The 13,519-nt window shown below is 39.3% G+C and overlaps 1 pseudogene; it reads left to right on the forward strand.

Annotated features, from left to right (window-relative positions):
- The window catches only part of LOC148538905 (uromodulin-like), a 96,711-nt pseudogene that overhangs the window by 48,844 nt on the left and 34,348 nt on the right, over positions 1-13,519 (forward strand).

The following is a 13,519-nucleotide window of genomic DNA, read 5'->3' on the forward strand; positions in this document are numbered from 1 at the left end:
TTATGGATATGTTTTGTTACCGACACTGCACTTACATAGTTGTAAAGTAAAACTTGATGTGATCTGAGCTATATAACTACATTGCTGTACTGTATGTTAGGTAGACCTAATCTAATTGATAATCATTTTAATTTACATAACTTATTTTGTACAATTGATCATATTACCATTGAATTTAGAATTTTATTAAAGTAAGCAATCCATTCACTTTTACATAATTTATGATACAAAAATCATATTTTTCTAAGACCTCAAACCTCCAAACATTGAAACTGAAATAAGAAATTCAAAAATAGGTCAGAAGATTGACAATAATTTAGCCGCAATGCTAAATAAAAACTACTATCAGCTGAAGATACCATAGCGCAAACAGCCAATCAGATGCTGCTAGATGGTGTTATCATCATCATCAACATGTATCCTTACACAGGCGTCCAATACCCACAACTAAGACACCAGCTAAGAAACATTTCTGGAGATGCATCCAAGTCTCACTAGGCTGCATCTCCAGGGGGGCATAATACACCAACATGAACACACTGTTACTGTGCTCAATGTATACTTGCAATCCTTAGTCCATCTCTCCAGTATTAAGGTACCACAAGTGTAAAGTTCTGTACACACTGGCAGATATATTGGGCGATCAGTTGATCAGCCAATATATTGTATGCCTGTTGGCCAGTGTGTACCAGCGATATGTCTGTGAACGGCGTTGTTCACAGACATGTCATGTCAGCTGTGCTGCACAGCCAATGGCAGATATATCTGTCCATCATGCTGTTTTACGAACAGTCAGCTGACCGCCCGTACACTTGCAGCAGTTTCCATGGAGACAGGGGCACAAGGCAACCCCCGGCCAGCGGGACGCGAAGTCAGATGAAAGATGAGGGTTGTTCAGTGTGTATGAACAACCATCATCAGTCGATCTGCAGATATATCTGTTAGGTGTGTACTTAGCTTTAAATATGCTCAAATCAAAATAAGGACAACTGTTTTATACATATTCAGTATGATAATGCATATTTTGTTTTACAGTATCTCAATATTGGAATTATAGCAAACTATAAAAGATGCCCTTGATGTCCAATATGATTTTATATTGTTATACCATTGCAGACAGAATTTGTACACTAATGAGCATTTTCAGAAATGCTTCTTTTGAGTCTATCTAAAAACTGATAATCCAGTTCAAATCTGCTTCTGATAGATACAACTTTCAAACCTTCTGTTTTATAGGTGTCCAGGCAAATGGCAATTATATCTTGTCAGAATACTGGGGTTCATTATTGTTTGTGGAAAATCCTAGCATTGGACTTTGGACTATCAATCTATATGCAGGAGGTTCTTTTTATTTACGAGTTTTGGGATTTAAAGGTATTTTGCAAATAATTAATTAAGTTAAGTATAATTTGTGATAAATAAAATATACAAATAATATATTATTCAGTTTGACATAAAAATAGAAAAATACTGTATGGATAGTTTTAACAACAGTAATAATAATAATAATAATAATAATAATAATAATAATTATTATTATTATTATTATTATTATTACCTTCTACAAATTATGATTTTCCAAAATGCAACTAACCTTAAATTATGAATTCACCTTTAATTCTACACTTTGAAACTTATCCTCCTCCTTTTCCCATTACTAGAATTATGAAAGGATAATATGTACTGTAACTCACACTGCTTTTTTATAGTCTCCTGTAAACAAATTATTTAACTACAGTACAAAATATATAAATGTTTTAATTCATTACAGATTAATACAATTTTATCATACTGTATATGGGAAAAATAAGAGTATAACTTTGTGGATTGCATCTTTACCTATAAACTGGTGCCATAAAGAACCATTGGCAAATGTTTTGCAGAACACGCCTTTATATAGTTTACATTTCTTATAGATATAAGATATTATTCCTCATTACTTACAGAACATATGTAAAATATTTTTGTGGCACTCAATACTTTTGCTATGTTTTCATGACTGACTAACTGGAACATGCAATAACAGCAAAGGAATTTATTCCTATATAAAGACAAAGGGGTGTATTTATCATTGGTGACAGTGAAGCCATGTAAACTCTCATGTCTTATAGCTGCATATTGTGGTAAGACATTATGTTTAGTGCCTATATTTATCATTAGAATTCTTGCTGGTGAAGAGGTTTGCAGTAAAGTGATAACCACAAGGGAGCAACATGGAGGCTGCTGGTGAGGGATCTTTGGATCCCTCTCTGGAAATGTCTTCTGCTTAGGACAGAGATGATAATACCATCCAAAGATGGTCTTAGATTATTTGCCTAATGTGTGTGCAGGTGTTGATACTGCAGAGTTATATAGGCACAAACCAGCGGATGACTCGAACTATGAACATGCCATTCTATACAGTGCTATGATGGCTACAGTCACATGTCCAGGAGCATGTCAGATTAGAGGACATACCTCCCTGAAGAATCTGGATCTTAGTGTCCTGCATGTATGCATTACTTTCCAGCACCCTGCTCCCTCACTACAAGCTTCACTATGTTACACAAACAATTAACTTAAGCTTTTTCATAGAAATCTGTAAAATAAATTGAGTTGAACACATGAAAAGGCATCAACTCATTACGTGACTTCAACTTGGCCTTCTCAGAAGATGCTTTAGCAATAGTTCCTTCACTGATAGAATGATCCTTAACAACAGTCCTCGTCTCACAAACTTGGAACTGCTGTACCTATCATGATTCTTGATGTTTTTAACACTTTTCTTTTTAAATCTTCCAAAGTCTCTTTTCCTGTCTTAGATTTCCATCCATACCAATCAGATGTTTGAGCTTCCATAGTCTCTGTTTCAGATAAAGAATCAGCTGCTGGAATGTCTAGTGACACATACTTGCTCTGCATATCAGCTTCCAACTATACTTCAACTTGTGTTGTTTCTTTATAGATAGCATCTTGTGACAACAATTTTTCTAGTATTTGGAATCCACAATCTGTGACCTTCGCTCTCATGACAATAAACAGGCATAATGCACTTTACTAACTTTGAATCCAGCTGTAATGTATTTCTCTATTGGTGTAAGCACATATGCCAAACTTCCAAATGTTCTAACATGCCTTACACTTGGTTTTCTATTTGTCCATGCTTTAATAGGTGTTATGTATTTTAGGGGAAACTGTAGGAGAATGGTTCCTGAGATAAACTTCTGTGAACACAGCTTCTGCTGAAAATTGCTTGTCTAGGCCTGCATCCTTAAGCATGCATCTTGCTCTCTCCACTTGTGTATGGCTTGCTCAGAGAGGACAGAAGTATAGGCAATGTTCAATTGATACTCTATTCCATACTTTCTTAAAAATTGTTCCACTTCTCTGTTGCGATATTATCTACCATTATCAGATATCTGAGTCTGTAACCTGTTTGATTTTCTACAACTCTCTTATACTCTGCAATCTTTTTCACCCCTTCAAATTTTTTCTCTGATGAAGTGTCATCCTTGTAAAGTCCATCCTTGTCATTCTTGTAAATGAGTTCCAATTACATCATTGCATAACAGTGCTGTGTGTCAAAGATGCAAAGTTAATGACATATTGTGCATGTAGCTATGATTATCCCTTTTCTGTTTCACAATACATTTTCCTTTAGCAAAGTGAACTCTGTAGCCTCTCTGTTCTGATGGCAATAAGATTTGTTCCCATTTCTGGTACATAAAGCACGTCTTGCTTTCTGTGCCTTTTGTTCTTGTCCCAATTTTTTATTGAGCTTTAATTGTCCCAACTTTAGTAGCTGTAAGAACTCAATTGCCAATTCCTTTGATAGTGACAGGGTCACATTTAGTGAACCATTCCTCATTGCATCTGAAATGCCTTGTTGCCCCTGAATCGATATACCAGCAATACTTTCAGCGGTCATCTGTAAGACTCAAGGTTGATTCATCTCTGCTTTTGCATTTCTTGCTTTGTATAGGAAGAATGTTTATTTTTGTATGTAATGCAGTTGTCTCAGCATTCACATTACAGGGCACACATTCATGAAACTGTGGGCCTGATTCAGACCCACTCGCGAGCACTGAGCACTCGCAAGCGGGTCGATGTTGGCCCAGTGCGCATGCGCACGACGGAGCCGGCTCCATCATGCGCATGCGCGAGACCTGGATAGCGACGGGCAAGCCGTCGCTCTGGGTCTCGTACCAAAGGGGGCGTGCTGTCGATGGTGAGTGACAGCATGCCCCCTTTGGTGGGCGTGCCTGCCCAGATGGAGGCATTCCCATGGGAACGCCTACCATCTGGGGCTGGCCTCACTGACATCACAAGTGATGTCAGTGGGAGTGCCTTCGGCTCTGATAGAGACAAAAGCACTCTGGGGCTTGCGGCAATGAGACCCTACCACAAGGGTCTTGTCGCAAGCCCGATGGTCACAGCTATATGAGTGGCCAGAAGGCCACTCTAAAAATGAAGGATGGCCCTGATTCAGAGCGAGTGCTCTGTCAGAGCATCCGGCTCTGAATCAGGGTGTGTGGGCCTGATTCAGACCCACTCACGAGCGATGAGCACTCGCAAGCGGGTTGATGTTGCCCAAGTGCGCATGCGCACGATGGAGGCGGCTCCATCGTGCGCATGCGCGAGACCCGAATAACAATGGCCAAGCCATCGTTATGTGTCTCGCACCAAAGGGGGCGTGCTGTCTATGGTGATTGACAGCACGCTCCCTTTGGTGGGCGTGCTGGGGGCGTGGCTGCCCAGACGGAGGCATTCACATGGGAACACCTACTGTCTGGGGCTGGCCCCACTGACATCACTAGTGATGTCAGTGGGAGTGTTTTTGGCTCTGATAGAGCCAAAAGCACTCCAGGCTCTATCTCCATGCTCCTACCACAAGGGTCTCATCGCAAGCCTGATGGTTGCAATGGTCTTGACCATCACGACCATCATTTTGGCCACTCGCTATAGCTGTGGGTGGTCACCCACAGCTATGCGAGCGGACAGTAGGCCTCTACAAAAAGTAAGAGGGATGGCCCTGATTTAGAGCGAGCGCTCTGTCAGAGCATGCGGCTCTGAATCAGGGCCTGTGTCTGTTGCTAACTTTACTGTGTTTGCCTCTAATGCCCAACCAAGGCATCAAGTTATGCAGTATTGATGTAGCTATCTCTTTATTATCCACTTGCGCATCACAGACTGCAACAGACTTCAACAGATGTAAGTTGCTGAGAAACAGATATAAGTTTTTCTATGTAATCACTCATACTGCTGCATTGATACAATTTGTGTTATATGGTAAACTTTTTTAAAATTTGCTTCTCATGATACCACCATCTTGATACGTTGCTTCCAATGCCGTCCACATGTTTTTTGCTGACTGTTTCATATGTAGTACTGAGTACACATGTTGCTCCACACTTAAGCAAATTGACCCAAGGGCACTTTCTATATCATCTGGGCTTGAATATGCATTTGGTTCTACAGTGATCTTCCACAACCTATCAATCTTTAATTGCATTTCCATAGCAAGCTTCCAGGTTGCATCATTTTCTGCACCATTTAGCTTGATAAATCCCATTATGGGTGTAGCTCTGGTATTTATGTTTCTTACTAATATAACTATGCAGTTTCTGTACTTTAAACACTACACTAGAAACACTGTGCTGTATTTATTGTGTTTTTATACAGGCTGCACTACACATGTGCCTAAGATGGCATCTGTATGCTACTCTGAGCATCTCTAATAGCTTGTATGTCTGGGTATTTTACACCTGTGTCCCTGGGCCCATAAACTGTTGGAAATTATGTGTGTGCAGGTGTTGATTTGGCAGAGTAATATAGGCACACACCAGTGTATGACTCAAACTATGAACTCCCCAGTTACTTAACTAGTGGTGTTGGTTTATTGAAATATAACAGGTACAGCCATAATCACTGATACATGGATACTGGTAATGGAATGAAGCTTGAGCAGAAGGTAGTCCTATACAGCTCACCAGTCAGTGAGTGTATGCTGCTTGCAGGTAGTGGTGCAAGATGCTGTAACAGTTTTATGCAGGTATACACTAGGGTCTCTCATATAGAGCTAAGGAGGAGACTAGTGCTTTTAAACAGTGATAAGCTAAGCTTTCCAGACACTGGTAAATTGCCCAGGGGCAGATCTGGGGGGCAGGGGGAGAGTCTTTGCACCCTTCCTATCTGATGTGCCACTGCACTGCTATATAGAGGCCAGTGGTAGTGAGCAGAAGAAAATGTTATGGGGTGGGCATTGCCTTGATCCCACCCCATGGAGATCTGCCACTCTACCTTACTAGGAGATATCTAGGATAAATTCTGCATTAGCCATTACTCAGATTGCATTACTTAAAACAATGTGGAAACATCCATTCATGTATGGTTTTAGATTTAACCACAGAGATGTTTTCTAAAGAGGAAAAAAGTACATTTTGGTGATTGAGAAATGATTGATAATTTTAAAACCAGCAAAGTAAAAATAACAAAATATCAGTAGATAGGTGATTTACAGGGAGTCAGAGCAGAGCTTGTAATGACCAGTGTATTGAGTTAGGCAAAATTTCACATGGCGCCCCTTAAACGACATTGGGGGGTGGTCTGGCATAACTGCTAAGTGCCACCAGAAGCAATGGCACCCTATTAATATGTCTATATGGCTTATGCTCAGTACTGGCTCTGAGGCAGATCTTTCCAGGGGTGGGTGGGAGGACTGAGGGTCACCATTACTGTGCTTGAAATTGCTTTTAACTGTTGTCTCTTGTTTTTTAGATAACAACATTACATCAAGTAAGTTAATAACATTACATCTATTAAAGTTGAACTAATAATGACAAAAATATGTAATTTAAGCCAAATAAATACAACTTACTATTATGTGACCGCTTTCACGGGGTGCTATTTAATTGATGCATGTACACATTCACATCCTTTTAAAGTGAGATTAGAACTTTATTAGAAATATTAGATAAAAATAAAAGGGCTTTTTTTACAAGTTGAGTAACGAGGGTGATATTTTCATATTGAAAAAAATTCACTGATTTCCTAAATAAGACAATAAACATTGCCAGAGCAGCCGAGTGATACGAGCAACAAGAGTTAAGGTACTGCTGCACAGTGTTGGTCTAGGTTGATGTGCACGTGTGATCGGCTTTCCCAGATTTTGACTTTTAGTTCCACTAGATTTAAATGCATAAATATATAAGAAAATAGAGAAAATAACATAATACTAATAATAATAATAATAATAATAATAAAACACATTTACACCTTAAAAAATGCTTTATTCAAGAAATAAAGTGTCTTTACTTTTAATCATTTTAACCTATAAATTACCTCAAATGGCAATAACAGAAAAGGTATTGCAGAGGCACACTTTTTAAAAAAGTTTACAGCTGACTGGGTTATCACCAATGATCACCAGTTATCACTGGTGGTAGCTCTTTGATGTACAGTGTAGGCACAGGGGTGTATTTATAATAGGTGCAGGGTGTGCAGTGCACATGGGCCCCTAGATCCAGGGGAGGCCTGCACGCACACCCTGCACCCATAGTATACTTACCTCTCGGGAGTCTCACATTGGCGCCGGTGTCTGCGCTGTAAAAATGGCTGGATAATGGCCACCGTGTCCATTTTCCCATCAATTGCGCATGCGCACTACAGTGAAAATGGTCGCCTTGGCCATTTTCTTGGTGACCTGTGCATGCGCTATAGACTCTGGGCTCACTCTAGTGCCCAGAGTATATAAGTGCAGTGCTGGCCATGCAGCCGCTGGACTGTAAGGGGATGGCCCATGTCGGAGACTGTACATGGGCCCCCTCCTCTCTAGACATGCTCCTCATAGGGCACAATGAAAAAGAGAAAAAATCCTTGTAAACATCATTTAAAAGTTTTTTTTCACTGCAATGTTGCTTTATACCATGTAATAAGTCAGCACCAAAGTCCTTCAAGAGGCCACCTTCAGATTTTTTTAACTTTGGACTTTGTTTCATATAGAGGCACAGGTGTCTAGTGCAGTTGTCTGAAATTAAAGGTCTAAATCAGAGAGTTATGATAATCTACGATGATTAATGAGCTCTGCATGCATAGGAGCCACACTGCGCATGTGCAGATCAGGTCCTGTGATCCAGCCGCCCATTGACATGCTGCTGGCATTTGGGGGCAGCTATAGAGAGCTTTCTAGAAAATGGGCAGCGTGTCGGCCCAGTTTTCTGGGTGTGCCAAAGCCAGTGGCTACACTCTTCGATGCAGATTCACTGGCCCCAGTAGTTTAATTTTGCCAGACATTCTCAGTAACTGAGGGTTACTCAGATGTATGAAGTTCATAAAGTTGACCCGATGCTGCATCTTTAGATGCAGCAGTGTATCAGAGAAACTGGCAGTGAGAGTCTTTTTACTTATGATGGCTTTTGCATAATTTCGCACAGCCAATGTGTACAAAGATGCAGTGGCGGCAAAATTAGCATCCATCTCGAGATCCTCTGAACTCTGCATGCACTGTAAATCCTCCCCCCATTCTCCCCCCTCAAAATTCACATGGCTTTCTGATAGACTGAGTCTGTGTGTGACTGGCAGCCATACTTGTCTGTCCACTGTGGTATTTTAAAAAGGAGACATTGATTTGTAAGAAAACAACTAAAAAATAGAATCCAAGCTTAAGATGTACAGTACTAAACTTGCTGTTTAAAGAAAGCAAAAAACCATCTATGTGGGATTTCTACTTTAGAATCAATCTGTAGCTTCCTCCGCTGGGTTGTTTTTCATTTGACTGCAGAAATAGTTTTATTTAATTATAAATTTATATTTGACTAATAAATTGTCATTTTATTTTCTCTTCTTTTTTTTCAAGATGGCATCACAACATGTAAGTATTTCTCCTTATAAACTTAAAATATGTCTATTCACAAGTTCCACAGCCCACCATCCAACAGCTAGCAGAATTAAGGGGTACCGGGACAGTGACCTCTGCAGTTCTGGAGTATTTACCTTCACTGGTGCTGCATGTGGGCCTGATTCAGCAAGGAATGCAGCTGCTAATATGCACACAATTGGCTGATTGTTGCATACTGCATGTGTATCGCTCTATGCATGCGTGAACTAGCCAATGCGATCAGGACTGTGATCGCAGTAACTACACAGATCCATTGCAGAACAATTGACAGGAAGTGCCGTTTGTGGGTTGTAATGGAGGGGTGGTCTGGCGAATGCTGGCGTGCCAGTGCGTTTCAATGGCATTGCAGGGGCATGCATAAATTATCCACTGCGACGCCCTATGCAGCCTGAGGCCTGAAAGCATGCATGGTTGTTAGCAATTTGTTATTTTTAACATCAATAATATTTTATTGAAAATATTTTAGAGGGGGAGGGTACAGAAAGAAAAAAGGGAAGGGGAGGAGAAATTGGGGAAAGTACAAATCACAATGTGAACAATATACATAATACAAATCAAACAAACACTGTAATGGTCTAGACTAATCTGCAAGTAAAAAGAGAAACATATAATACCTTCACATAACTTCCATAGCCAAACTTTTCACTAGAAGCGGAAGATTCATTGAGACTAAATTGTAAAGGGTCTTACAAGGACGGTTTGGTTAGAAAAGCATCACCCTCTCCATCAGTTATAAACTCATGCCAAGCCATCCACCTCATTATCGGAGAGGAAGCAGAGGTGGGGTACGGCATGGATTCTGTTTCCATTAAAAAGTGAAAATTAACTTCATGGGTCACCTTAATAACTGGAGAAGGAAGATGCTGCTTCCAGCATTGATCAAGCAAATACGCCCAAATATATATCGTTGATGCAATGGAATGGAAGCAGGTTATATACTGTATGTAATAGAGCCAAGGACGGGGAGGGAGCTAGAGATAACCCTAGAACCTTCTGAATTAGAGAAAATACATCTAGCCAATACAGTAGGTACGTAATAGAAGACAAGTCCAAAATACATGGTAAATATGGCCCACTTCACCACAATTTCGCCAACAGAATTTGGAACACGAACGCCAATAAGAGTGCAATTTATCTGGTGTTAGATAAAGTCTATTTAGTAGCTTAACTTGCATTTCAGTATGGTTCAATCAACTGGACATTCGAAAAGAAGTATAATGGAAAAATTCCCACTTAGAATCAGAAATGGGGTGACCTAAATCTTTCTCCCATCTTAACTGCGCTTCAGACTTATCAGAGGGGCTTAACCCAATGAGAACTTTATACCAAAATTAAACACCACCTCTAGACCCACCCTTTTGCAATTGAGAATAAAGCATTTGGGGAGCAGGACGAAGCAAGCATCCAAGCTAGACACTTTCTGGAACCAACGGCGATTTTGCATATAATGTAGTAGCTCAGTCACATGTAGGGGATAATGGGATTGTAGATGGGGAAATGAGATAAACAGACTACCTTCCAGAATATCTACCAATTTAGTTAGGAATTAATTTAGCTACCACTGTAGTAGAAAGTTCTGGAAATTAAAGTTAGAAATCGGGTATCTGAGTAGTTAATTTGTACCAAACATATAATGAGGCTTTTATAGAAGGTAATAATAAAGAACTAGAAGGGCACAGAGATCTGGGAGTCCAAAGTAAGTCTACAAAATGAAATTTCGGACAGCTATGTTGTTCTAGGGAGACCCAACAATTAACAGAGGGAGGACAAAACCATTCTTTAAGCTGTGCTGGTAAAAAAGCTTCAAAACTAAATCCAGCAAACCTACACCCTCAGGTTCCCTAGGTAAAATCATTTCAGAATGAGCTAATTTTGGAGAGCAATTCTTCCAAAGGTAACGAGATAATAAAAGACGACACTTATCTATATAATAGTAGGAAACATAAAAAGAATCATACAAAACAAATATATTAGTTTCAATAATAAAGACATTTTAAAAGCAGCCAAATGTCCTAGCCAGGAAATCTCATAAGAGAACCAACAGTTAATGAAGTTGGACAGGTTACCAATTAGGGCAGACATGTTAACATCGAAAACCAATACAGAGGAGGGTGGTATATGTATTCCAAGATAATAAATTGAGGAGGTATGACAATTATACTGAAAGGCAGAGTGGAAGTTGTAAGATTAATAGTTAAAGCATCAGTCCTAGATGTATTAAACCTCTAGTAAGAAGCAACACTATACAGTATGCATCCAACACAGAGTGGAGATGGGGCAATGAATGCAAGGGTTCTGTAACAAAAAGGAGAACATCATCTGTGAAAAGACAAAGTTTATGTGTCTGAGTCCCACCCTTAACTCCATGGAATATAGCATCTGTTCTTATTTTAGAAGTAAGTGGTTCAATGGTCAAAACAAATATCAAAGGGGAAAGGGGGCATCCTTGTCATATACCATTAGATATAGGGAATGTGTCCGACAGAAAGCCATTGCTAAAGACCCTAGCTGAAGTAAAGCTATATAAAGCTAAAATAGACGAAAGCATATGATCCATAAAACCACATTTAGAAAGGACATAACCAACTTAGGTGGTCAAATGCTTTTTCAGCATCAAGGGAGAGTAAAAGCAATCCTGATTTGGAAGAATTAACATGTTCTATAAGCTTGAATACTCTGTGGGTGTTATCTAAGGCTTGTCTGCCGGACTCAAATCCTACTTGGTCAGGGTGAATTAGAGAGGGAAGGAGAGGGGAAAGACAATTCACAATCAGTTTTGCATATAATTTCACATCTCTATTAAGGAGAGAAATAGGGCATTCATTTTGAGAAAAGGCAGGATCTTTTCCTGGTTTAGGCAGGGTCACAACCTGGGCTTCCAACATTTCCGTGGGGAACAAACCCATAACAGACACATCATTAAACACAGATGTCAATATAGGGGCTAAGTTGTCATAAAAAATCACATTAAAAAATTAATAAATTAGTAAGGACCTAGGGCTTTACCACAGGGAAGCAAATTAATAACCACTTACAATTCTAAAGGGGACCATGGAGCATTTAATTCCAATAACTGATAAGCCATCAAAGAGGGAAGACCAATGTCCGACAGGATTGAAGCAATAGTAGAAGAGGAAAATTGAGGAGTAGAAGTATCAGAGGACAGATTATATATTTGAGAGTAATAATTGGCAAATTGGTAATATCCAATTGGTTAGAGGAAAAAACATATTTAAGTCTATGTTGAGCATGCTGAGTTCAGAGTTTACGAGCTAAGAGTTTCCCAGCATGATTACCTATCAGGTAAAACTTTTGGCGTAAGCAAATTTAATGCAGCTTGGGTACAAGCCATAAGTAGTTTTTGAAGTTGGCTTCTAACAGCAGACAATTCTTTATGCATTCTTTAGAAGGGTGTAACTTATTACAGTTCTCCAAATCACTAAGTTTAGCCACCAAATCTCCCTGTACTTGAATATTTGATGTTTAAGTCTAGCACCTGCTTGAATAGTGGAGCCCCGGACAACTGCCTTAAGGGCACATCAAAATGTAAAATTAGAGGTATCAGAGGGAACATTAGACTCCACGTAAAGCTATCTGCTATAAATTGTTTAGTGACAGGGTTTGTAAGAAGGTGGGTAGAGAGTCTTCAGGGACGAGGGGGCAAATGTTGGCAGGATAGATTCCATTTCCACAGTAGTGGAGCATGGTCAGACCACATAATGGGTAAAATATCCAATGACTGAGAATATTGTAAAGTCCACTTGTCTGTCAATAAAAGATCAATATGGTTTAAGAATTGTGGACATGAGGAAAATAAGTATAATCCAGAGCAGAGTGATTAAATATTCTCCATACATCGTATAGATCATATTCTGCTAACAGGGTATTAAATGCAAGATGGGCACCAGAAGAGGAATCATTGGGAAGCTGATGTGATTTATCTACTTTATCTAAAACCAAGTTAAAATCACCAAACATTATTAGGGTACCTTGTTTAATTTTTTGAATGGCTAAACACATTTTCCTAAGAAATGGAACTTGGTTGGAATTAGGTGCATAAACCGATACAAAAGTCACCCACTTATCATCCAGTTGGCCTACTTGGATTAGGTATCACCCACTTTTATCTGACACAGATGAATGTAGAACAAAAGAAACTGATTCACCAAATAAAATGGCAACACCATTACATTTAAAGGAGCATTAGCAAAATTACATATGGAGTATCTATGATCCTTAAGGGTAGGTGGGTTTTTAGCATTAAAATGTGTTTCCAGGAGGACCACTCTATCTGTTTTGTGTTTGTGGACAGTGCAAGTCTACATTTATTGGGAGAGTTCAGTCCTTTAACATTTAAAGAAAAAATGTGAACCATCACAGTGGATAAATCATAACATAAATCCTGACAAACTTAAACAATTATGACAGAGAATATTGTTAAATCACATTATACCTTTGCACAAAAAATCCCCAAGGGTATGGGAAAGGGAAAGTAAAACAAAAGGAAAAAAACCCAAATTACCCAGTATATTGGGTCAACATAGTTGCTACAAGGGGGAAAAAAAAAGTAACAACAAAGTGAGGTGGTAGGCCATAATGCCACCACCCATGTCCTAAAAAACAGAAAAATAATATGAAGCAACG

The sequence above is a fragment of the Taudactylus pleione genome, unplaced genomic scaffold (assembly GCF_031769625.1).
Source record: "Taudactylus pleione unplaced genomic scaffold, aTauple2 ptg000032l, whole genome shotgun sequence".
In the NCBI taxonomy this organism is placed as follows: Eukaryota; Metazoa; Chordata; class Amphibia; order Anura; family Myobatrachidae; genus Taudactylus; species Taudactylus pleione.